Genomic DNA, 24247 nt, shown 5'->3' on the forward strand with positions numbered 1-24247 from the left:
AATGAACTATTGCTTTCAGAATGAAATTTTCACTCTGCAGCGGAGTCTGCGCTGATTTTGAAACTGCCTGGCAGATTAAAAGTGTGTGCCGGACCGAGACTCGAACTAGGGACCTTTGCATTTCACGGGCAAGTGCTCCACCAACTGAGCTACCCAAGCACGACTCACGACCACTCCTCACAATCGTACTTCCACCAGTACCTCGTCTCTTACCTTCCAAACTTCACAGAAGTTCTCCCGCGAAATTTGCAGGACTAGCACTACTGGAAGAAAGGATATTGCGGAGACATGGCTTAGCCACAGCCTAGGGGGTGTTTCGAGAATGAAATCTGGAAGTGAAATTGTGAGGACGAGTCGTGAGTAGTGCTTGGGTAGCTCAGTTGGTAGAGCACTTGCCCGCGAAAGGCAAAGGTCCCGAGTTCGAGTCTTGGTCCGCCACACACTTTTAATCTGCCAGGAAGTTTCAAAACTATTGCTTTATAGTAACTGCGGTTGTCTCACTATAACATTTAACATCTCTTCCTAAATTTGGCGCTACCCAATGCTTGGCTGTTGGTTTTAGTATTTTAGTGAACTGTGTATTAATACTGAGTTTGTGTGTTCTAGAAACCGTTATTGGTGTATGCAGCCCCTCCTGCCTGTTGATGTCACTTGAGCTCTCGAGCACGGAATTCAGACGCGCGGCCGATGTGAACGCCAAACTTCGAGAATGTGCTGATTTCTACAAAGATCATTCAGGCTATCATAATATCATATTGCCGAATGTTTTCCTTAATAGTGTAACAGGTATGCGCTGCCTGCAATAGGCAAGGCATAGGAGAGTCTCCGACCAGAGAGCAGTATGTTGTTAGTTGTTACTTGTCGCTAGTCTGCAGTAGTCTGCGTGAGTCTGCGTGTGTCTGCGCTTGTCTGCAGTCTGCTCTGGTCGGGATTCTGGAGGTTGAGTATTATTGTATAAGGTAAAGAAGCAGCCTCGCACATATCTAGTAATGTATGTGAACTCTCATCCAATTTTTTAAAAAAAATGCCCTAACAATAATTTTTATAATATAAAGTAATTTTTAAAAAGCATTCATTTCAATTTAAAGAATTTATCCAATGCATAATCATTCCTTTCACGAATCACAAATGTATAGGCCAGCATTGCACGGAGCTGTGCCGAAAATTTTTTAGGTAAGAGCAGATATATTCGCCGTTTTTATTGAGGTAAGAATTTTTTGCTTTTTTATTCAGAATACAGGGCCGTGGTGCAGCGCTGCTGTCGTCCTAAAATTTACCACGTTACTGAATTTTTTTTTTATTTTGGGTTTATGAATTTTTCTGTTACGAACTTAACATTAAATGAGAAAAGAGTTTTGTGGGTACATCAAATGTGAATGCATTTCTGGACGGAGATTATAAATGGGTACCAATTTTGTTCATAGGTTACATTAAATAAGAATCACATTCATTATTCATTTTTTATTATTTTGTGGGGAGGTTACAATAATTAATTCACGTATTTATGAGTATCTTTGAAACCTAATAGCTTTTACAAATTTTTATTTTTCATATTCAGAAGGCCTGATAACTGACTTGAATTCACAACTAGTGAGCTCAGATCGGCAGTTATGTTCAGTTAGATTTGTGTAAAGTAATTTTTATTAATTTAAAGCTGGGGCCATAAGGGTGCTTCTCTTTTATTTTTTTTAAATTATTCTCATTGCTTTTATAGAATTGAATAATCGGTGTAGATCACGTAATTTGTAAATGCTAATTACTCCTTGTGTTGTTAGCAGTGCTCTGATTTAATTAACGTGCTAAAAATAAATTTTTATATCCTCAAATGGGGTTAGCACTCCACTCCATCAGCCCATGTGCCCTGCTTACCGATCCTATACCTTACCACAGAGTAACAATAGGAAGTGTAAATAACATTTTCTTTGCGTGTAGGCAGTTTCAGCTCTAGTAAACAGAACTCTTACAACAATTAACCATCATTATCAGTCATGATGTATTAAAATCACGAAAAGAATTAGTAATTTAAAAAAATTTTAAAGTACATAGAATCCTGGCCTCTAAATTCATAGAAAATCCATGGACTATCAGACCAATTGTGTGATTGGATTGAAGAGTTCCTAGATAAAAGAACGCAGCATGTCATTCTCAATGGAGAGAAGTCTTCCAAAGTAGGAATGATTTCAGGCGTGCCGCAGGGGAGTGTCGTAGGACCGTTGCTATTCACAATATACATAAATGACATTGTGGATAACATCGGAAGTTCACTGAGGCTTTTTGCGGATGATGCTGTAGTATATCGAGAGGTTGCAACAATGGAAAATTGTACTGAAATGCAGGAGGATCCACAACGAATTGACGCATGGTGCAGGGAATGGCAATTGAATCTCAATGTAGACAAGTGTAATGTGCTGCGAATATACAGAAAGTAAGATCGTTTATCATTTAGCTACAATATAGCAGGTCAGCAACTGGAAGCAGTTAATTCCATAAATTACTTTGGAGTAGACATCAGGAGTGATTTAAAATGGAATGATCATATAAAATTAATCGTCGGTAAAGCGGATGCCAGACTGAGATTCATTGGAAGAATCCTAAGGAAATGCAATCCGGAAACAAAGGAAGTAGGTTACATTACACTTGTCCGCCCACTGCTTGAATACTGCTCAATGGTGTGGGATCCGTACCAGATAGGGTTGATAGAAGAGATAGAGAAGATCCAACGGCGAGCAGCGCGCTTCGTTACAGGATCATTTAGTAATCGCGAAAGCGTTACGGAGATGATAGATAAACTCCAGTGGAAGACTCTGCAGGAGAGACGCTCAGTAGCGGTGTACGAGCTTTTGTTGAAGTTTCGAGAACATACCTTCACCGAGGAGTCAAGCAGTATATTGCTCCCTCCTACGTATATCTCGCGAAGAGACCATGAGGATAAAATCGGAGAGATCAGAGCCCACACAGAGGCATACCGACAATATTTCTTTCCACGAACAATACGAGACTGGAATAGAAGGGATAACCGATAAAGGTACTCAAAGTACCCTCCGCCATACACCGTCAGGTTGCTTGCGGAGTATGGATGTAGATGTGGATGTAGATGTAGAACGCTAGGAGAAGGCTGTATTGCCTAGAAGGCAAACCGGAATAAATAAATCAAAAGAACGACAAAAATGTGTCAGAGGAATGAACTGATCGTGTTGCGCCTTTCTCATTGGTGCATGCGATAGTAATGTTGAAAGATGGACAAGACATAAGCTGTGGTATTCAGAATCGGTTATTGCTTTCCATATCGCTAGTCTGGAATTTCATGACAGTCGCCTCAGAAAAACAGTCACTTACTTGCTCTTTTGGCAGCCGTTTCAGGACGGAGACTTGTGGCATCTGGCACGGTGCGACCGCTGACGCCACACCGGCGTCGCCGCCTCCTCGCGCGCAGGCGACAGTCCGGCTCGGCCGTGGTTTTAATGAGCCGCGGCCACCGGAATGCGCTCAGACGCGGCAGCGGCCCGAACACTCCGCATTCCCCGCGGGCCGCCCGGGTCTTCGCCGCGACCCCTGTCTTCCTAATTACCCAGCCACATTCCCGGCATTCGCCAAGCTTCGCAGTCGCCAACTATTTTACGACTTCTGAGCATAATTTCCACATTAGCTCTAAGTAAGCACACGGTAAAAAATATTAGTCATACCCAGCATACACACCTTTATCCTTAATAATGGCATCATCTCGGCTAATAACAGCCCAAAAATTTTTCGGGTGTGCCATATCTAACAGAATACAGTAACTGATGATTAGATACAGTGGACCTAATAAAAAAACTGGTTCAAATGGCTCTGGGCACTATGGGACTTAACATCTGTGGTCATTAGTCCCCTAGAACTTAGAACTACTTAAATCTAACTAACCTAAGGACAGCACACACATCCATGCCCGAGGCAGGATTCGAACCTGTGACCGTAGCGGTCGCGCGGTTCCAGACTGAAGCGTCTAGAACCGCTCGGCCACACCGGCCGGCTTGGAGCTAATAAACTCACGGTAATAGTTGCTACTGTTCATCTGCAGTTCCAAATAACCCTAAACATTTTCTATAGGATTGAGATCAGGGCATTTAGCTGGCCAGTCAAGGTGCGACAGGTTCAAAAATGGTTCAAATGGCTCTGAGCACTATGGGACTCAACTGCTGTGGTCATAAGTCCCCTAGAACTTAGAACTACTTAAACCTAACTAACCTAAGGACAGCACACAACACCCAGCCATCACGAGGCAGAGAAAATCCCTGACCCCGCCGGGAATCGAACCCGGGAACCCGGGCGTGGGAAGCGAGAACGCTACCGCACGACCACGAGATGCGGGCAAGGTGCGACAGGGTGTTCGAGAGTCCACCTAAACAGGGATGCAAATGTGTAGGCCTGCGAACACGGCTTTTGTCGTCTTTGAGAGATGGGAGCGTCTACAGCATACTCATCATCAAGATGTAGCAGAAAGGACAAGACTTGGTCACAGAGAATGTTAAAGTAAACATCCTGGTTCACTGGAAAATGGCTCTAAGCACTATAGCACTTAACATCTGAGGTCATCAGTCCCCTAGACTTAGAACTACTTAAACCTATCTAATCTAAGGACATCACACACATCCATGCCCGAGGCAGGATTCGATCCTGCGACCGTAGCAGCAGCGCAGTTCCGGACTGAAGCGCCTAGAACCGCTCGGCCACAGTGGCCGGCGGTTCACTGTACCCTAAGCGAAAGACTCAAGTTGTGAAACAAGAAATCGTAAAAAGTCACAGAACAATGTCCAGCATGAACTACAATTCCCACATACTGCGGGTTTAACCCACATTGGGTTTTTCATCATGTGGACAGTGGCATAATCGCGAGTTGTCAGCCGACACTACATGCCTCTCCCGTTTGTGTGTTGCCTGTCTCAATCAGAAGGCCTAGATTTACGTGGCATTATGAGAAAAAGCTTTTAGCTAGGTTCCCTGAATTGTGTCAGTCATGCCAGGAATGATCCGTTTCATATGTCATTGCCACGACACTGAGGTTGCTAAAGTCATGGGGTACCTCCTAATATCGTGTTGGATCTCTTTTTCCCCCGGCAGAGTGCTGAAACTCAACATGGCATGAACTCAGCAAGTCTTTGGAAGTCCGCTGCAGAAGCAATAAGCCATGCTGCTTCTATAGCCCTCCATAATTGCGAAAGTATTACCGGTGCAGAATTTTCTGCATGAACTGACCTCTCGATTCTGTTCCATAAATGCCTGATGGGATTCACGTCGGGCGATCTGTGTGGTCAATCCCGAACAACTGTCGCCAAGCGAATGGTGCATTGCTATCCATAAAAATACCATCGTTGTTTGGGGAACATGAACGGCAACGGCCTTGCCGCAGTGGATACGCCGGTTCCTTTGAGATCACCGAAGTTCAGCGCTGTCGGGCGTGGTCGGCGCTCGGATGGGTGACCATCCAGGCCACCATGCGCTGTTGCCACTTTTCGGAGTGCACTCAGCCTCGTTATGCCAATTGAGGAGCTACTCGACCGAATAGTAGCGGCTTCGGTCAAGAATACCATCATTACGACCGGGAGTGCGGTACGCTGACCCCACGCCCCTCCTATCCGCATCCTCCCCTGAGGATGACACGGCGGTCGGATGGTCCCGATGGGCCACTTGTGGCCTGTAGAGGGAGTGGTTTTTTTTTGGGGAACATGAGGACCATGAATGGCTGCAAATGAAGCAGCCGAACGTAAGCATTTTTCGTCAGTGCCTGATTGGTTCATTTGGCCAAGAGGAAATAATCCATTCTATGTAAACACAGCCTATGGAGCGACCACCAGCTTCTACAGAGCCTTGTTTACAGTTTGGGCCATTTTCGTGGGGTCTGCGCCACACTCAAACCCTACAATCAGCTCTTATGAACTGAAATCGAGTTTGGTCTGACCAGGCCATGGTTTTCCTATGTCTAGGGCACACACTGTGTTTTGTGTTTAGCAAAGGCACTCGCATCGGTCGTCTGCTGCCGTAGCCATTAAAGCCAGATTTCTCCGCGATGTCTTAACGGAACGTTCGTCATACGTTCCACATTGATTTCTGCACTTATTTCATGCAGTGTTGCTTCTTTGTTAGCACTGACACTCTACACAAACGCCACTGCTCTCGGTGGTTATGTGAAGGCCGTAAGCCGCTGCTTTGTCTGTGGTGAGAAGTAATGCATGAAATTTGGCATAAGAAATGGAATTTCCGGTGCCTCTAGCCGCAACTACCATCCCGCGTACGAAGTCTGTTAGTTCTCGTCTTGCGGCCACAATCACGTCGGGAACCTTTCCACATGGGTCACGTGGGTACAAATAACAGCTCCTTCAATGCACTGCCCTTTTATACCTAATGTACGAGATACTACTGCCATCTGTAAACTTGCATACCGCTATCCCATGACTTTTTTCACCTCAGTGTATACCAGTTTATCAAAAATTCAAATTACGGTTCTCCCATTTGACAGATATCTGTATTGTTAAGACGGTGCTACGGTCGGCAACGCCTATATAAGACAACGGGTGCCTGGCGCTGTTGGTTAGCTCGGTTACTGCTGCTACAAAGACAGGTTATCAAGATTTAAGTGAGTTTGAACGTCGTGTTATAGTCGGCGCATGAGCGATGGGACACGGCATCTCCGAGGTAGCGATAAAGTGGGTATTTTTCCGTATGACCATATCAGGAATCCGGTAAAACATCGATAAGGTTACTGGCTTTGGGACATGTGCTGTCTGATTCAAGACGTTATGGAAATTCTATCAGTTCTGTTTCCTCTTTGTTGCCCGTGTGGAAGAAAGACTGTGTCTCGGTACCGGTAGCTATTCGTCGGAGTGTGCATCAATCAAAGTAAGACCTACCATAACTGTTCCTGTCAGACGCTTTAGTATTCTCTTCCTTTTCTTGCGCTGTGCACTGTTGGGTTCATTTCAGTGTTAATATTCAGCCCAATGTATTAGAAATAAATTCTTGTTCCTTGTGCTTGAGTCCTGGAATAGATAACCAAGACGTCCCATACCACTCACGACGCACGTCAAGCAACTAAGATAAATGTGACTTAAATTTGCATCTGTGTAATTTGTTTACCCTGTTTTATATGAGATATTAGTTAATTAGTTAGATAACTATTTTATACTTCAAATTCTGTAAAACTTGTCCCGCCCGTGAAATGGGGTTTTGACGTGCGATGTTTTTGTTTCGGGTGGTGGGGCGGGTTCTGGTCAATTAATGATTTTCGTACTTAGTGGAGGTCAATCTTTCCCATTCTTTACCTGCCTAAGCTTTAGGGAGGGGTTTAATTCCTCAAGCTAGCTTTAGGCCAGAGCGGCTCCATTAGGATTCCTTTGATCTTATGTACAGTTTTATATAGCTTAGAGAGTAACTTATTGTAGTCGAGTTTATTAAGTGGGTTTTACACGGCCAATGTGATCCCAAAGTGATGGTTTGTAAGAGCAATTTGTAACCCCTTTTATATGCTAAATTTTTCAGGGTGAAACAGAATGGTGTTAGAAGCCTATATTTATATATTTATGATATATTTAAATTCATCATGCTATTTCCATGATTTAATGTACACTGCTGGCCACCGTAAATGCAACACCCTGAAGGGAGCATCCGAATCAAGTGAAATTTACACCATGGGTTTGCAGCGATGAGATATGCAATTGATTAGAATTTCAGCGCAGACGCACATCACGCGCGCCTGTGGCGCCACCTCATAGCGCCATTTAAGGCTTGGCGATTTCGACGAGTGTACGTTCGGCACGTGTGTTTACGTTGTGGTTGTTTCACAAGACGATCAGTTATGCCTCGTAGACAACAGCGAACATCTTTTGATCAAGTATCCGAGTTCGACAGAGGAAGGATAGTGGCTTACCGAGATTGAGGATTATCATACAGAGAAATCGCTAGTCGTGTTGGACGAAACCAAACAACTGTAATGCGGATATGTGACCGTTGGATGCAGGAGGGTACGACGGACCGACGTGGTCGATCGCATTCACCTCGGTGCACCACTGCACGTGCTGATAGGCACATTGTGCACATGGCAGTGACGGATCGCTCAGTGACATCCCGAACCATAGCACAGCACATTGCGTCTGTAACGCATCATCCAGTGTCTGCGCGTACCATTCGACGCCGTTTACAGCAGAGTGGTCTGTCCGCAAGACGTCCATTGCTTCGTCTACCATTGACGCAGAACCACAGACGTCTCCGTCGCCAAAGGTGTGATGACAGACGGATGTGGACGGCAGAATGGAATGACGCTGTCTTTACTGGCGAGGCACGCTTCTGTCTGCAGCACCACGATGGTCGGATTCGAGTGTGGAGACGCCGTGTAGAGAGGATGCTGGACAGCTGCATTATGCACCGCCACACTTGTCTTGCACCGGGTATTATGGTATGGGGCGGTATTGGATATTACTCTCGCACGCCTCTAGTACGCATTGCCGGTACTTTAAATAGCCGGCGCTACATATCCGAGGTGCTGGAGCCAGTTGTCCTTCCTTACCTTCAGGGCTCGGCCACAGCCATATTTCAACAGGATAATGCGCGACCACACGTGGCACGCATTGTCCAAAGGTTCTTCGTCAATAACCAGATTGAACTGCTTCCCTGGCCGGCTCGTTCTCCGGATCTTTCGCCGATAGAAAACATGTGGTCCATGGTTGCTCAACGAGTGACCCAGATTACATCCCCAGCTGCCACACCAGATGATCTTTGGCAACGTGTGGAAGCTGCTTGGGCTGCTGTACCCCAGGAACACATCCAACGTCTCTTTGACTCAATGCCGAGACGTGTGGCAGCGGTGATCTCCAACAATGGCGGCTACTCTGGCTACTGATTCTGGCAGGAACCACATGTCACAGACGTCTGTAAACGTAATCATTTGATACTTGGTCAACATGTTATCTGCAAAATAAATTTTGTTATGCTACCTCTTGTCTTTCTTGTTGTTGCATTTACGGTGGCCAGCAGTGTATATGTCCCTTTCAATGGGTGCTAGATTTATCCTGTCTCATTTAGTGTTTAAGTAAGCCCTCTGAAATGTCACTCTCAAATTAAACTAACTTACCCAGCTTCCTGTAACATGTGAATTTGCTTAGTTCTCTGTTTTCTACGATTTATCTCTTCGAAAAGTGTTTCAGTGTTGTAATGTATACCAGTCAAATCTGAACCATGCTGCTCTGCAGTTTAACTGTTTATTCCCTAATTTTCATGGAATTTAAATTTTCTAAACTTGCAAGCCTTAATCTGTTTTCTGTAAATTGTTGCCAGTATAGCTGTGACCTACCTAATCAATTGCAATACGTAATTTTTGGCATTTTAACTGGTTGTGTTGCAATAAATGCAAACTCAAAGTGAAGCTTGTGGGTGATTCATATTCCCCGGTTCCTCATCCTCGGTAATCCTAGAATTACATTTTTATTTAAAGTTTGTGTTAAGATTTTTCGGTGAGTTACTGGGAGAAAAAAAAAGGAGGTGCTTCACAATCCTTCCAGAAATTGCAGCAGCTTTCAATTCTGGGCCATCAGTAAGTGTCAGGGTACGAACCATTCAACGAAACGTCATCGATATGGGCTATCGGAGTCGAAGGCTCACTCGTGTACCGTTGATGAGTACACGACACAAAGCTTTACGCCTCGCCTGGGCCCGTGAACACCGACATTGGATTGCTGATGACTGGAAACATGTTGCCTGGTCGAAAGAGTCTCGTTTCAAATTATATCGAACGGATAGTCGTGTACGGGTATGGAGACAACCTGATGAATCCATGAACATTGTCAGCAAAGGACTGTTCAAACTGGTGGAGGTTCTGTAATGGTGTGGGGTGTATGCAGTTGGAGTGATGTGGGACCCTGATACTTCTAGACACGACTGACAAGTGACACTGACGTAAGCATCCAGTCTGATCACCTGCAGCCATTCATGTCCACTATGCATTTCGACGGACTTGGACAATTCCAGCAGGATAACGCGACATCCCACACATCCAGAATTGCTCTATTTAAACACTTCCTCTGGCTACCAAACTCCAGAGACATAAACACTATTGAGCATATCTGGGATGCCTTGCAAGATGCTGTTCCGAAGAGATCTTCACCGCCGGCTGGGGTGGCCGAGCGGTTCTAGGCGCTACAGTCTGGAAATTCGCGACCGCAACGGTCGCAGGTTCGAATCCTGCCTCGGGCATGGGTGTGTGTGATGTCCTTAGGTTAGTTAGGTTTAAGTAGTTCTAACTTCTAGGGGACTGATGACCTCACAAGGGAACCTCCCCATCGCACCCCCCTCAGATTTAGTTGTAAATTGACACAATGGATACGCCTTGAAAAACTGAACACAGATCAATCGAGAAAACAGGAAGAAGTTGTGTGGAACTATGAAAAAATAAGCAAAATATACAAACTGAGTAGTCCATGTGCAAGATAGGCAACATAAAGGACTATGATACCTGATGAGCACCGTGGTCTCATGGTTAGAGTGAACAACTGCGGAACGAAAGGTCCTTGGTTCGAGTCCTCCGTCGAGTGAAAATTTTACTTTCTTTATTTTCGCAAAGTTACGATCTGTCTGTTCATTCATTGACGTCTCTGTTCACTGTAATAAGTTTAATGTCTGTGCTTTGCGACCGCACCGCAAAACCGTGCGATTAGTAGACGAAAGGACGTGCCTCTCCAATAGGAACAGAAAACATTTGATCGCAAGGTCATAGGTCAACCGATTCCTCCACAGGAAAACACGTCTGATATATTCTTTACGACACTGGTGACGGCATATGCGTCACATGACAGGAATATGTTGTCGACCCACCTAACCTGCACACTTGGCGAATGGGTAAAAAGATTCTTCTACCTTGCCCGATTTAGGTTTTCTTGTGGATGTGGTAATCACTCCAAAAAAAAGTGATGAAAACATAAGAGTTTGTCACATAAACTGCATCAAATGAATGCAACAGTTTCAGAGTCGCACAGTTTTCCCTGTGCTCTGTCAAAACATATGTTTTTTACGTTTTCAAATGTTTCCGTGCGTAGACCGTCAAATTCTGTATATGTCCAAGCAAATCTGAACCTGTCCTGGAATTTTGGAGAGCGAAGTTGATTATGTGTGAGTGCCTGAACTTTGATAATTATCTGAAAATAAAAAATTAAAATTTTCACCGGAGAGAAAATTTGAACAGCTGCTCACGCTAACCACGGGACCACGGCGTTCGTAACCTAACACCCTTCTAGATGTTGCCTACCTTGCACATGGACTACTCAGTTTGTATATTTTGCTTATTTTTTTCATAGTTCCACACAACTTCTTCCTGTTATCTCGATTGATCTGGGTTCAGTTTTTCAAGGCCTATCCCTGTGCCAACTTATAACTAAATCTGAGAGGGGTGCGATGGGGAGGTTCCCTTGTTAGAAGTTAAGTCCCATAGTGCTCAGAGCCATTTGAACCATTTGATGGTGCGCAAAAAGAAAATCTTACTAATTACTTTTGTAACACATCTCGTGACGTAACACTACGCTCTCGAGCGCATTGCAAGTTGTGCGGTATGAGCAGGCGCTCCCGCTGCACAGTAGGCGGCAGAGGTCGGGCGCCGGCGAACACGTGCCGGCAGCGGCAGCCGCCTGGGACAGACGGGCCGGCATTCCTGCCTGAGCGACAAACTGCGAGGCGCGAGCAACAGCCCGGCCCGGCCCGGGACCGTCCAGCCGCGCCGACTTGCGCAACAGCCCCGCGCCGCGCCGCGCCGTGCCGTGCAAACTCGTCCCCCGCGCTCTGGCGCGCCGCTGCCGACGCCGGAGCCACCGACAATAAAGTGCGCGCCGCTGTCCCGCGCCACCTCAGCTCCGAGGCACGCACCGGGACGATCTGAAATAAGGCTAACGAGCGTAGTACCCTCAAATGAAGACACGTAATTTTTGGCCCGTTTCTATTTTTTAAGCGTGACACTGCAGCAAAAGTGCCGATTCCTTTACCCTCCGTTCCTCGCGTTGATGACACTCGCAGTGGCGGCTGCTACGTAAGAGCACAAGACGACGTGAACATCGAAATTTTTGTCGACTTGCTCATTTATTGTTATTTTTCTCTGAATGGTATTAAACGTTGTAAGTAGCCTGTTTAGGTTTTTATATTGGTAACGCCACGTAGCGCTCTGTATGAAAATCATTGGCTGTGCTGTGTGCAGTCTGTGGCTGGTTCGCATTGTTGTAATATTCGCAATTGTAGTGTTGGGCAGTTGTATGTGAACAGCGCGTAGCGTTGCGCATTTGGTCTTGAGCCGCCAGCAGTGGTGGATGTGGGGAGAGAGATGGCGGAGTTTTGAGAGCGGATGATCTGGAGGTGTCTCCATCAGAGACAGTAAATTTTTAAGACTGGATGTCATGAACTGATATATATATATATATATATATATATATATATATATATATATATATATATATACGACTTTTCAACACTATTAAGGTAAATACATTGTTTGTTCTCTATCAAAATCTTCCATTTGCTAACTATGCCTATCAGTAGGAAGCGACTTCTGTAGTTGGAATCTTTTATTTAGCTGGCAGTATTGGCGCTCGCTGTATTGCAGTAGTTCTAGTAACGAAGATTTTTGTGAAGTAAGTGATTCACGAAAGGTATAGGTTATTGTTAGTCAGGGCCATTCTTTTGTAGGGATTTTTGAAAGTCAGATTGCGTTGCGCTAAAAATATTGTGTCTCAGTTTAGTGTTGATCTTAATAAGTAAAGAGAGAAATGTATCTACACGTTCAGTTTTGCTCAGCTGTTTGAAAATCAAATAACATAAGGGGTTTATCAGCACAATCATTCATAAATTTTTCTAAGGGGAGGTTTCAACGTAATATAGATACGGTAATCTGAAAAAATGGTTCAAATGGCTCTGAACACTATGGGACTTAACTTCTGAGGTCATCAGTCCCCTAGAACTAACCTAAGGACATCACACACATCCATGCCCGAGACTGTAGCGCCTAGAACCGCTCGGGCACTCCGGCCGGCTGGTAATCTGAAATATGTGTTACTAAATCTACCGCGCTATGCTACATTGCTACTCCTCTAGACTACGTGAAAGATGGCGTCATGGTGGCGAGCACACCTTCAGTTGTGCACGTGTTAAGGAGCTTTTGTGCATGCGCAACTGGCGTGGCGTAATTACCTTACGGACCAATACACACATCAAAAAAAGTTTTGCATTACCCCAGTTCCCAGAACTCCTGAAGACAGACCTTTACAGAGTATATTATATCACAAACACAGTATCTTTGACTGTTCAGAGAAGACACTAAACCCGCCGAAAGATGTGAAAAACCATTAATGAGCAGCGCCTATTTGACGGAGGGGGTCCGACAGCCGATCAGTTACAGGCATCCCACCAGGAAGGAGGTACACGGCTTGTGTAGTCTGTAGTTCAACCATGCGCAGACGGTCAATACCACGGTTCGGTCGCGTTCGCATTGTTACTTTGGGCCAGGAAGGGCTCTCAACAAGGGAAGTGTCCAGGCGCCTCGGAGTGAACCAAAGCGATGTTGTTCGGACGTGGAGGAGATACAGAGAGACAGGAACTGTCGATGACATGCCTCGCTCAGGCTGCCCAAGGGCTACTACTGTATTGGATGACCAATACCTACGGATTATGGCTCATAGGAACCCTGACAGCAACGCCACCATGTTGAATAAAGCTTTTCGCGCAGCCACAGGACGTCGTGTTACGACTCAAACAGTGCGCAATAGGCCGCATGATGCGGAACTTCACTCCCGACGACCAAGGCTAGGTCCATATTTGCAACCACGACACCACGCAGCACGGTACAGATGGGCCCAACAACTGCTGAATGGACCGCTCAGGACTGCCATCACGTTCTCTTCACCGGTGAGTGTCGCATATGCCTTCAACCAGACAATAGTCGGGGACGTGTTTGGAGGCAACCCGGTCAGGCTGAACGCCTTAGATACACTAACCAGCGAGTGGAACAAGGTGGAGGTTCCCTGCTGTTTTGGGGTGGCATTATGCGGGGCAGACGTACTCCGCTGGTGGTCATGGAAAGCGCTGTAACGGCTCTACAATACATGAATGCCATACTCCGACCGGTAGTGCAAACATATCGGCAGCATATTGGCGAGGCACTCGTCTTCATGGGCGAAAATTGCCCCCCCCCCCAATCGTGCACATCTTCATTCGGAATAGCGACATCGCTCGACTAGAGTGGCCAGCCTGTTTTCCAGACATGAACCATATCGAACATGCCTGGGATAGGTTGATAAGGCTGTTTATGGACGGCGCGACCCACCAACCACTCTGAGGTATCTACGCCGAATCGCCGCTGAGGTGTGGGACAATCTGGACCAACAGTGCCTTGATGAACTTGTGGATAGTATGCCAGGACGAATACAGGCATGCTTCAATGCAGAGGACGTGCTGCTGGGTATTAGAGGCACTGGTATCAACAGCAGTTTGCACCACCACCTCTGAAGGTCTTGCTGTACGGTGGTACAACATGCAATGTGTGGTTTCTATGAGCAATAAAAAGGGCAGAAATGATGTTTATGTTAATCTCTATTCCAATTTTCTGTGCAGGTTCCGAAACTCTCGGAACCGAGGTGATGCAAAACTTTTTTGATGTTTGTACTTATGCTTTATATGAACGCAGTTATACAGGGTGATTCAAAAAGAATACCACAACTTTAGGAATTTAAAACTCTGCAACGACAAAAGGCAGAGCTAAGCACTATCTGTCGGCGAATTAGGGGAGCTATAAAGTTTCATTTAGTTGTACGTTTGTTCGCTTGAGGCGCTGTTGACTAGGCGTCAGCGTCAGTTGATGCTAAGATGGCGACCGCTCAACAGAAAGCTTTTTGTGTTATTGAGTACGGCAGAAGTGAATCGACGACAGTTGTTCAGCGTGCATTTCGAACGAAGTATGGTGTCAAACCTCCTGATAGGTGGTGTATTAAACGTTGGTATAAACAGTTTACAGAGAATGGGTGTTTGTGCAAAGGGAAAAGTTCTGGACGGCCGAGAACGAGTGATGAAAATGTAGCACGCATCCAGCAAGCATTTGTTCGCAGCCCAGGAAAATCGACTCGCAGAGCTAGCAGAGAGCTGCAAATTCCACAATCAACTGTATGGAGAGTCCTACGAAAAAGGTTAGTTATGAAACCTTATCGTCTGAAATTGGTTCAAGCACTGTCTGCAGCTGATAAGATTAAAAGAATCGATTTCTGTGATTTTATCCTTGCTCAAATGGAAACAGATGAATCTTTCGTTTCAAAGATTGTGTTTAGTGATGAAGCAACTTTCCACACTAACGGGAAAGTCAACCGTCACAATGTCTGTATATGGGGCACTGAGAATCCGCGGGAAACAACTCAGTATGAACGTGACTCGCCTAAGGTGAACATTTTCTGTGCCATTTCAGCCAATAAAGTTTTTGGTCCCTTTTTCTTCGAAGGTGCTACTGTAACTGGACTACAGTATCTGGAGATGTTAGAGAATTGGCTGTTTCCTCAGCTCGAACAAGAAGCACAACAATTCATATTTCAGCAGGATGGAGCGCCACCACATTGTCACTTATCTGCAGCCCGTGACAGAGCACTTCATCACTGGCTTCCAAGAAGCCCTGATCTTACCCCCTGCGATTTTTTCTTATGGGGGTATATTAAGGATATGGTGTTTCGGCCACCTCTCCCAGCCACCATTGATGATTTGAAACGAGAAATAACAGCAGCTATCCAAACTGTTACGCCTGATATGCTACAGAGAGTGTGGAACGAGTTGGAGTATCGGGTTCATATTGATCGTGTGTCTGGAGGGGGCCATATTGAACATCTCTGAACTTGTTTTTGAGTGAAAAAAAAACCTTTTTAAATACTCTTTGTAATGATGTATAACAGAAGGTTATATTATGTTTCTTTCATTAAATACACATTTTTAAAGTTGTGGTATTGTTTTTGAATCACCCTGTATAATTTATTCGCCTATATGGCTAATGGATACACTTTCTTTGGTGTGGATGCACAAGTACGTCCTACCTGCTGCGGGACTCTCTGAGTAGCGAGCATGGAGGAAATGGACAGGGACTGTGAGTAGGTGCCGCTCGGTGGGGATGTGAATCGCCCGTGAAGCGTGCCCAGAAAATCCGTGCAGTTGCGCGCTGTGTCCGCGGTTCGAATCCTGGTCTGGTACTCATTTTCGCTCGCCGCCACTGGTACCGCATAATGCCCAGATGCAGCTGACATCAGTACTCCCTTCCCTTTACTTTCTTTTCTCCCCCTCCGCCTTCAGTTTACACATACGGTTGGTTGGCTGGTTGATTTGTGGAGGGGGAGGGTCGGCGGGGGTGGTGGGGGTGGAGGGGAGGGGACAAGACAGAGAATCATCAGTCCCATCGCATTAGGGGAGGAAGTCGACCGTGCTCTTTCAAAGGAGCCATACCAGTATTTTCCTGAAGTGACTCACCTAAATCAGGATGACCGGACGCACGATTGAACAGGTCAGAGTGCTAAGTGCCGCGCCTCCTCGCTCGGTACGGTTCACGGCGTTCACAGCTAGCCTCCACCACTCCACTGAAAGTTTTCATGAATGCAACCAGGTGGCAGCACACTGGAGCAGACTTTTATCCTCTTTCGCTTAGCATACATCCCTCTGGACAGTACCAAATTCCTCAGGTATGGCAATCCACTCACTATGTAGTAAAATTAGATCGGAAAGCAATGTGTGTCCTACTGACAGAAAAATCTAATTTTATGGGATTCTGAATGAGAAGTAGTGTATTAAATTTTGTATCTTATCATAGAGTAATCCATTTGAGGTGCTGAGAATCATAAAGCACATCATCGCCGACTGTGAGACAGTAGCATGGTTCTGACAACTGTCAATCTTATAGTGGGTCAGGTTTATTTGTAGTGCAGGCTCACATCGTACACATATGAATATTCTTGAAAATCCGTCTCACTATTTTCTGTGATATTAACGTAAATGTAGGATCGAAGACGGTTGCCTTCAGTCCTTACGGTTCTAAGCGCCTCATTTGTATTTTAGTTAAGTGCCAATGTTGATAGACAGTGATACTTGAAAAATAGTTCAAATGGCTCTGAGTACTATGGGACTTAACTGCTGCGGTCATCAGTCCCCTAGAACTTAGAACTACTTAAACCTAACTAACCTAAGGACATCACACACATCCATGCCCGAAGTAGGATTCGAACCTGCGACCGTAGCGGTCGCGCGGTTCCAGACTGTAGCGCCTAGAACCGCTCGGCCACTCCGGCCGGCAGTGATACTTGAACTTAATCATTTCAAAAAAGGGCAATTTATATTTGGAGTTGGTACTTTATTGTTCAGGAGTAGGCTTTCTTGTGCAGTGTCAGTATAAACTCTGTTGAATCTGCTTCAAATGCTAACAGAAAAGAAAATTACCCAGGAAAAGTTAACCACAAAGGAACTAGGATCTCCGAGACCAGGTCTGTTGACTGACAAAGTGATGAAATCAAATAAGCGTGGCTATAATGGAACTTTTAACAAGACATGTATAATAAGCGTAAGTTGTTCTGTGGGTGCAACGTAAGAATGTCTGATTTACACCCAGGAATTTAATTCGTTAACTAATACATGTATCAGGGATCCTGTAAATTTGTCCGAAAAAAAAAGCACAAGAACTCCCACTTACGCAAAAATGCGAAACAGGGGCGAGAGAAGGCTTAAACATTATTTAGTTCTTGCTCTAAGCTGTACTTCGTTGTATACAGAACAATAACAATTCTTTCTTTTTTCGGGCAAGTTATGTGTATTAATATTATTATTGTTATTACTGCTATTATTATTACTAGCGGTGACCGTAGTTGTACAAATATGTGATAAGCATAACTGTTATGCAGATATTATTTATTCTTGGATGAAAACATAGTATTCATTATTGCAACATGTACTAATATTTACATCAACGAAGTTAGTGGTAACTTTTCTAGTGAAAGGGATGCTATAGAAAGAAATGTTACAGAGATCACAGTTTCATTGGTTTGTAATATCTGCGTGGATATCAGAAAAACAGTTTATTAAAAGTTGTGGGATAACTCAAAGGGCAACGGACTTGAATCACGCTACTTGTGTTTGTGTGAAAACAGATTCAGGTTGCACTTATGATTTCTGAGGTTTGATAGTATCCTTGATAGAGGCGTTCACACAGAGCATGACAAATTGGCTGTTGACAGAGAGGCATTGGAACTATTTACGAACAGTTGCTAAAATATGTATATCAGTTGGCGTATACTTTACTGTGTTTGTGTATTAAATGTATTAATTTACATTTAAATAAAACACTTCTAAAATCACTCTCACACACCGTTCAAAATATCTAAATACCCTTGGTAAGCTGTGGATGACATCTGTCATCCACGCGAGTGACCGTGTCAGGAAATATCGCATGAATAACGGAGGGTTAAGTGAGGACAAATACAGGATGTGGTAAATAAAAGTGGCCCAAATGACAGAGTTCAAGGGTGCAAAGAAACACTGCAGAGGAAAGGAAATAAAGTACTGGTGTGACTATGACAGATGTTGAAAGTGACCACCATTTATCTCATGCCACTTTTGAGCCCTGATCAGCAAGCTGCTGAAGACAGATCGAAGCATGATTGCTGGAATTGGTGCAACTCATCCGAAATGTTCTGCAGCAGTTCTTGAAGACTATGAGGGTTGTTGCGGTACACCTGAGAGTTGAGGGATCCGCCCAGAAAGTAATCGCACACTGACAGATCAGGTGACCTGTGTGGCTAGCTAGGGCAGCGACCAGACTGACCTCTGCTGACAACTCTCTCAGGCGTGAAGATTGTGAAAATGTGCTCCAAGGTTCATCCGGATGTAGGGCCAGTTGCTCCATCTTGTTAGAAGTAACTGTATGTCTTTTCCAACTCCGCTAATGCTCAAAATGCTGGCAATGTAACACGCCGAAGTCAGCTTCTGATGAAAGAAGATGGGACAAATAATGCAGCTTGCACAACCTTCTACATCTACATCTGTGTCGATACTCTACAAATCATATTAAGTGTGTGGCAGAAGGTTCATCGAACCACCTTCACAATTCTCTATTATTCCAGTCGCATATAGCTTTCTTTCCGTGCTATATCTTTCAGTGCGAGCTCTGATTTCCCTTATTTTATCATGGTGATCTTTTCTCCCTATGTAGGCCTGCGTCATCAAAATATTTTATCGTTCGGAGGAGAAAACTGGTAACTGGAACTTAGTGAGAAGATTCCTAGGCAATGGAAAACGCCTATGTTTTAATGATGTCCATCCAAAACCCTGTATTATTTCAGTGACACTCTCTCCCCTATTCAGTCTGCAACCGCGCGACCGCTACGGTCGCAGGTTCGAATCCTGCCTCGGGCATGGATGTGTGTGATGTCCTTAGGTTAGTTAGGTTTAAGTAGTTCTGAGTTCTAGGGGACTGATGACCTCAGATGTTGTCTCATAGTGCTCAGAGCCATTTGAACCATCTCTCCCCTATTTCGCGATAATACAAAACGTGCTGCCCTTTTTTAAACTTTTTCGATGTACTCCGTCAGTCCCGTCTGGAAATGATCCCATATCGCGGAGCAGTATACTAAAAGAGGATGGTCAAGCATTGTGTAGGCAGTCTCCTTAGTGGCTCTGAGCACTATGGGACTCAACTGCTGAGGTCATTAGTCCCCTAGAACTTAGAACTAGTTAAACCTAACTAACCTAAGGACATCACAAACATCCATGCCCGAGGCAGGATTCGAACCTGCGACCGTAGTGGTCTCGCGGTTCCAGGCTGCAGCGCCTTTAACCGCTCGGCCACTTCGGCCGGCTGCAGTCTCCTTAGTAGATCTGTTACATTCCTAAGTGTCCTATCAATAAAACGCAGTCTTTGGTTAGTCTCCCCCACAACATTTTTGATGTATACTTTCCAATTTAAGTTGTTCGTAGTTGTATGATCATGCAATGGTGTTTCGTGGAAGTTAAGCAGAATTCTACGCTGCCCGGAACCTGTGATTCTGTGAATTGACGTAACCACTCAGGCTTCATCAGACATAAAGAACAGATCCACGTCGAAGTCATTCATTTTTATCTCAGTGAACAGCCACTCGCAAAACTGGAGGCTCCGAGGAGCGTCTGCTGGTTTTAAAGCGTGAACAACAAACACTTGGCAGGGATGCTTGTTCAGGCCCAGGTGGAGTACCGTCCGCATGATAAATGTGATATGCCGCTCTCTTGCGAGGGGTGTGGTGTTGATTTGGTAGGACTCTGAAGCATTTTCTGGAGAACTGAAGTAACACTCTCTGCTTCATGGGCGCGCTTCGGAATGTTTTTGTTCAAAACAGATCCTGCCTGACGTCATTTTTGGACTAAGCGTTGCATGGCACTCTTTGGTATCACTGTAACACCATTAAACTTCTCAGTAACCACCTGACCACATAGTTTCCAATACTTTGCTGTCATGTAACATTCCACAACGAACACTTGCTGCTCCATCGTCCCCTTTGCACAGCTCCTCTCGCACTGACACAGCCGGCACTACGCTCTGAACCGGTGTGGACCAAGCGGCGGGTATACACATGGTGTGCACGTCACATGGTGTGGTTATATGCATACTTGTACATTCACGTCCAGATCTTAATCAGGCTTATTACCAGATACCCTTAACAGAGGAATCTAAGCATTTCACTGCCTTCGTCAAGGATTGGAATTTATATGAGTTTAAATGGGCTCCATTTGGCTTGTCAACCGGTGCAGCAGTTTTATCCTGTTAATTGGATAAAATGTTAAGTAATTTAAAGTTTAATTGTATCTTCAATTATTTGGACGATTTGGTCATATTTAGTGATTCATTTGAAGAGCATTTAGAGCACATGCGGAAGGTACCATCCAGGTTCAGCGATGCAGGGCTGACTGTGAAACCCTCAAAGATAGCCTTGGCCACCATCGGACGCTGCTACACTTGCTATGCCCACCGCAGCATTCAGCACCGACAATGGTCCGCAAGTACCGCTCGATCTTGTTCTTTTCAGGGTTTATGGCAACCGTGGGCGTTGGTAAAGAGGCGTGATCCAGCAACCAATTTGCTCTTCTACGTATTTGATTGCAGGTCCCGATGGTTTGCAGCGCCGCCACCAGAACCCACTTCCCTCGTGTCATTCACTCAATGATAATGATGCTTTTCTTCCCCCATATTCATGGCCTCACGAGATCTTGTGCCTTCGCAGCCGTCCGCTGGTGCCACGAGGGCACCCCAGGAGGAGTGGATGGACGATGCGCCCTCGCCGTCGCCGTCATCCCCCTAGGACACGTCCTCAGGCCTGGATGTATGCCCAGCAACAGTTTTCCGGATGATGTTCCCGTTGGCTCACAAGTCAGAAGGCGGGGTACGGTCGGGCAGAGCACACCATCCTCCTCATCTACGGCTCCTGGCTCATCTCTACGTCCAGTGTCCTGCCTCCCTCCCCTTTGTCGTTCGCAGCCTCACTGCACGACAACGGTGCAGCATTTCTGGAGGGGGGGGGGGGGAGGATGTCTTGGCGTATACTGTCGCCAGCACTCCAGACTCCAGTCGGCAGAGACGCTGCCAGAAGATCGAAAGGCACAAGCTACGCGCCTATCAGGAGAGAGGCCAAATACAGACTCACAAGCAACGCGGCGCCAACGACCTATCGACCGGTAGTATTTAGATCGCCCCCGCAGGCCGCAGCCATCTCAGTCATCCAGTGAGTCACCGAGTCGAGTCTTCAGTTGCAGCCTAGTCACTTGGAGTCGCCGACAGGGTCTCAGTCTCAGGCAGCACATAGCGACCAGAGGAGTGTGCATAGCGCAACTTGTACTGCACCAGCAGTGAGGCTAACGTGAATTATTACGGAAGAGGTTGTACCACAACACATGACCTAGCTTAAGTAACTTCATGTTCTTGTCAATAAAGAACCCTGTTAATATGTGTGTGCAGTTTGTGTTAGAGAAAGAGTATACCAACCACCAAACAACATCCTCTCCTTGCTTCTCAAGGTACAAGCCTACAGTGCCGTTGAGGCGACACTAAACTACCCCCACAGTTCCTCTCTCCAGATGGTAAGTCGTATGTGTGCCAAGTTTGCATTAAATTAGACTGGCTGGTAACAGCTGTCCACATGTCACCCGAGAAACGCGTAAACATTGATCGACAAATAATGACGAGTAACACCGTCTAGCGCTTAAACTTTCTCATGACATGTGGCCAATCTATCACCTCTGGAATGACACTGGTTGTTTGGCTGGAAACTTATTCTTCAAGAATGCAACCTTCCCGTATAAATGAAAAAAATATAAAGTAATGATGTGTAACCTTCCCGAACAGAAAATAAGAAATAAAATAATTAAATTTGGATTATTAAATTCTGATGTATGAAAACTGTTAAATCTTAACTCATGAAAAACATAAATTTTGACGTAAGCAGCGCCACGCCATGGCCCTGTGAAATTAATCTGAATCTGTCTGTGAGAAATAAACTGAAAAATTCTTACCTCGTGATGGTGTCGCCGGATAACGCTGCCTATATATCAACATTTGTCTGAGATCTGAATTACCTGAAAAACTGACTTTACTCAGTGACACAGCTGCACAGCTGGCCGTCTGATTACTAAAGAACACATGATATGATCTGACAAAAATTCTGGAATATTTTAATTCAGTTAAATGACTGGATCGGGACCGGCAATGACTTAAGGGGAAATTATACTTTTAGTTGACTGGTAAAAAAAATATATTCTGAAATTTTTTTACGTTATTTATAAAGATCTTCAATCGGGAAAATTGAATGTATTACAAATCTGGGTCAACTGGTGCTGACGAATCACAAAAGAAAAGATTGAAATAAATTCATATTAACATCTCAGACAAGTGACTTAACTATGCGCCTGTACTGAAACACGTGTCTTGCGGGGAGTGTGGGAAGGGGTAGGAGGCTTCATAACACAGCGAATTTAAACATCAGAGATCCTTTACAGTTTTGCGGTCTTAATCGTTAATTTATGGCAGTGTACTTCTTCTGTGGTATAAAGTTAACTTCAGTCATATGTATATTTCTTTGTGGTGAAATCTCTACCGGAGTCGGTGTATGTTTACAAGCATTTTGTGAAAGAGCAAAACAGAGGTTAATAATCGTGTAGACTATGAGATAATTACAGACTGACCACAAGCTCACGAAGGAAAGGGGGGTAGATAGCAATTACACACCCTCCCCCGTTTTCAAAGAAATCATTCCGGTATTTTCTTTAAGCGATTTAAGGAAAACACGAGAACCTAAATCCTATCGACCACCCGGCTATTTCAACCACCCTCGTCTCAAATGCGGGCGCAGTGTCTTAACTGCTCGGTTGCGTATACCAGTTATACCCCTTACCCATATCTCAGTCGCTACGACATTACACCGTTGTCGGCCGAAAAACACAGAGTGAAAAGGCAAACTACAATATTTCGACAAATTGGTGTGAACAGTCTCATTCCTGGTCTGCGATGTACCCCAAATAATGTTGCGAGTAGACGCGAACGTTACGCTTTCCTTAAAGCCATCCATTTACAGCGATTAAAATGTCTACACTACTGGCCATTAAAATTGTTACACCAAGAAGAAATGCAGATGATAAACGAGTATTCATTGGACAAATGTATTATACTAGAACTCACATGTGATTACATTTTTACACAATTTGGGTGCATAGATCCTGAGAAATCAGTACCCAGAACAACCACCTCTGGCCGTAATAACGGCCTTGATACGCCTGGGCTTTGAGTCAAACAGAGCTTGGATGGCGTGTACAGGTACAGCTGCCCATGCAGCTTCAACACGATACCACAGTTCGTCAAGAGTAGTGACTGGCGTATTGTGACGAGCCAGTTGCTCGGCCACCATTGACCAGACGTTTTCAGTTGGTGAGAGATCTGGAGAATGAGCTGGCCAGGGCAGCAGTGGAACATTTTCTGTATCCAGAAAGGCCCACACAGGACCTGCAACAAGCGGTCGTGCATTATCCTCCTGAAATGTAGGGTTTCGGAGGGATCGAATGAAGGGTAGAGCCACTGGTCGTAACACATCTGCAATGTAACGTCCACTGTTCAAAGTGTCGTCAATGCGAAGAAGAGGTGACCGAGACGTATAATTAATGGCACCCCATACCATCACGCCGGGTAATACGCCAGTATGGCGATGACGAATACACGCTTCCAATTTGC

Source organism: Schistocerca nitens, chromosome 7 (assembly GCF_023898315.1).
Source record: "Schistocerca nitens isolate TAMUIC-IGC-003100 chromosome 7, iqSchNite1.1, whole genome shotgun sequence".
Lineage (NCBI taxonomy): Eukaryota > Metazoa > Arthropoda > Insecta > Orthoptera > Acrididae > Schistocerca > Schistocerca nitens.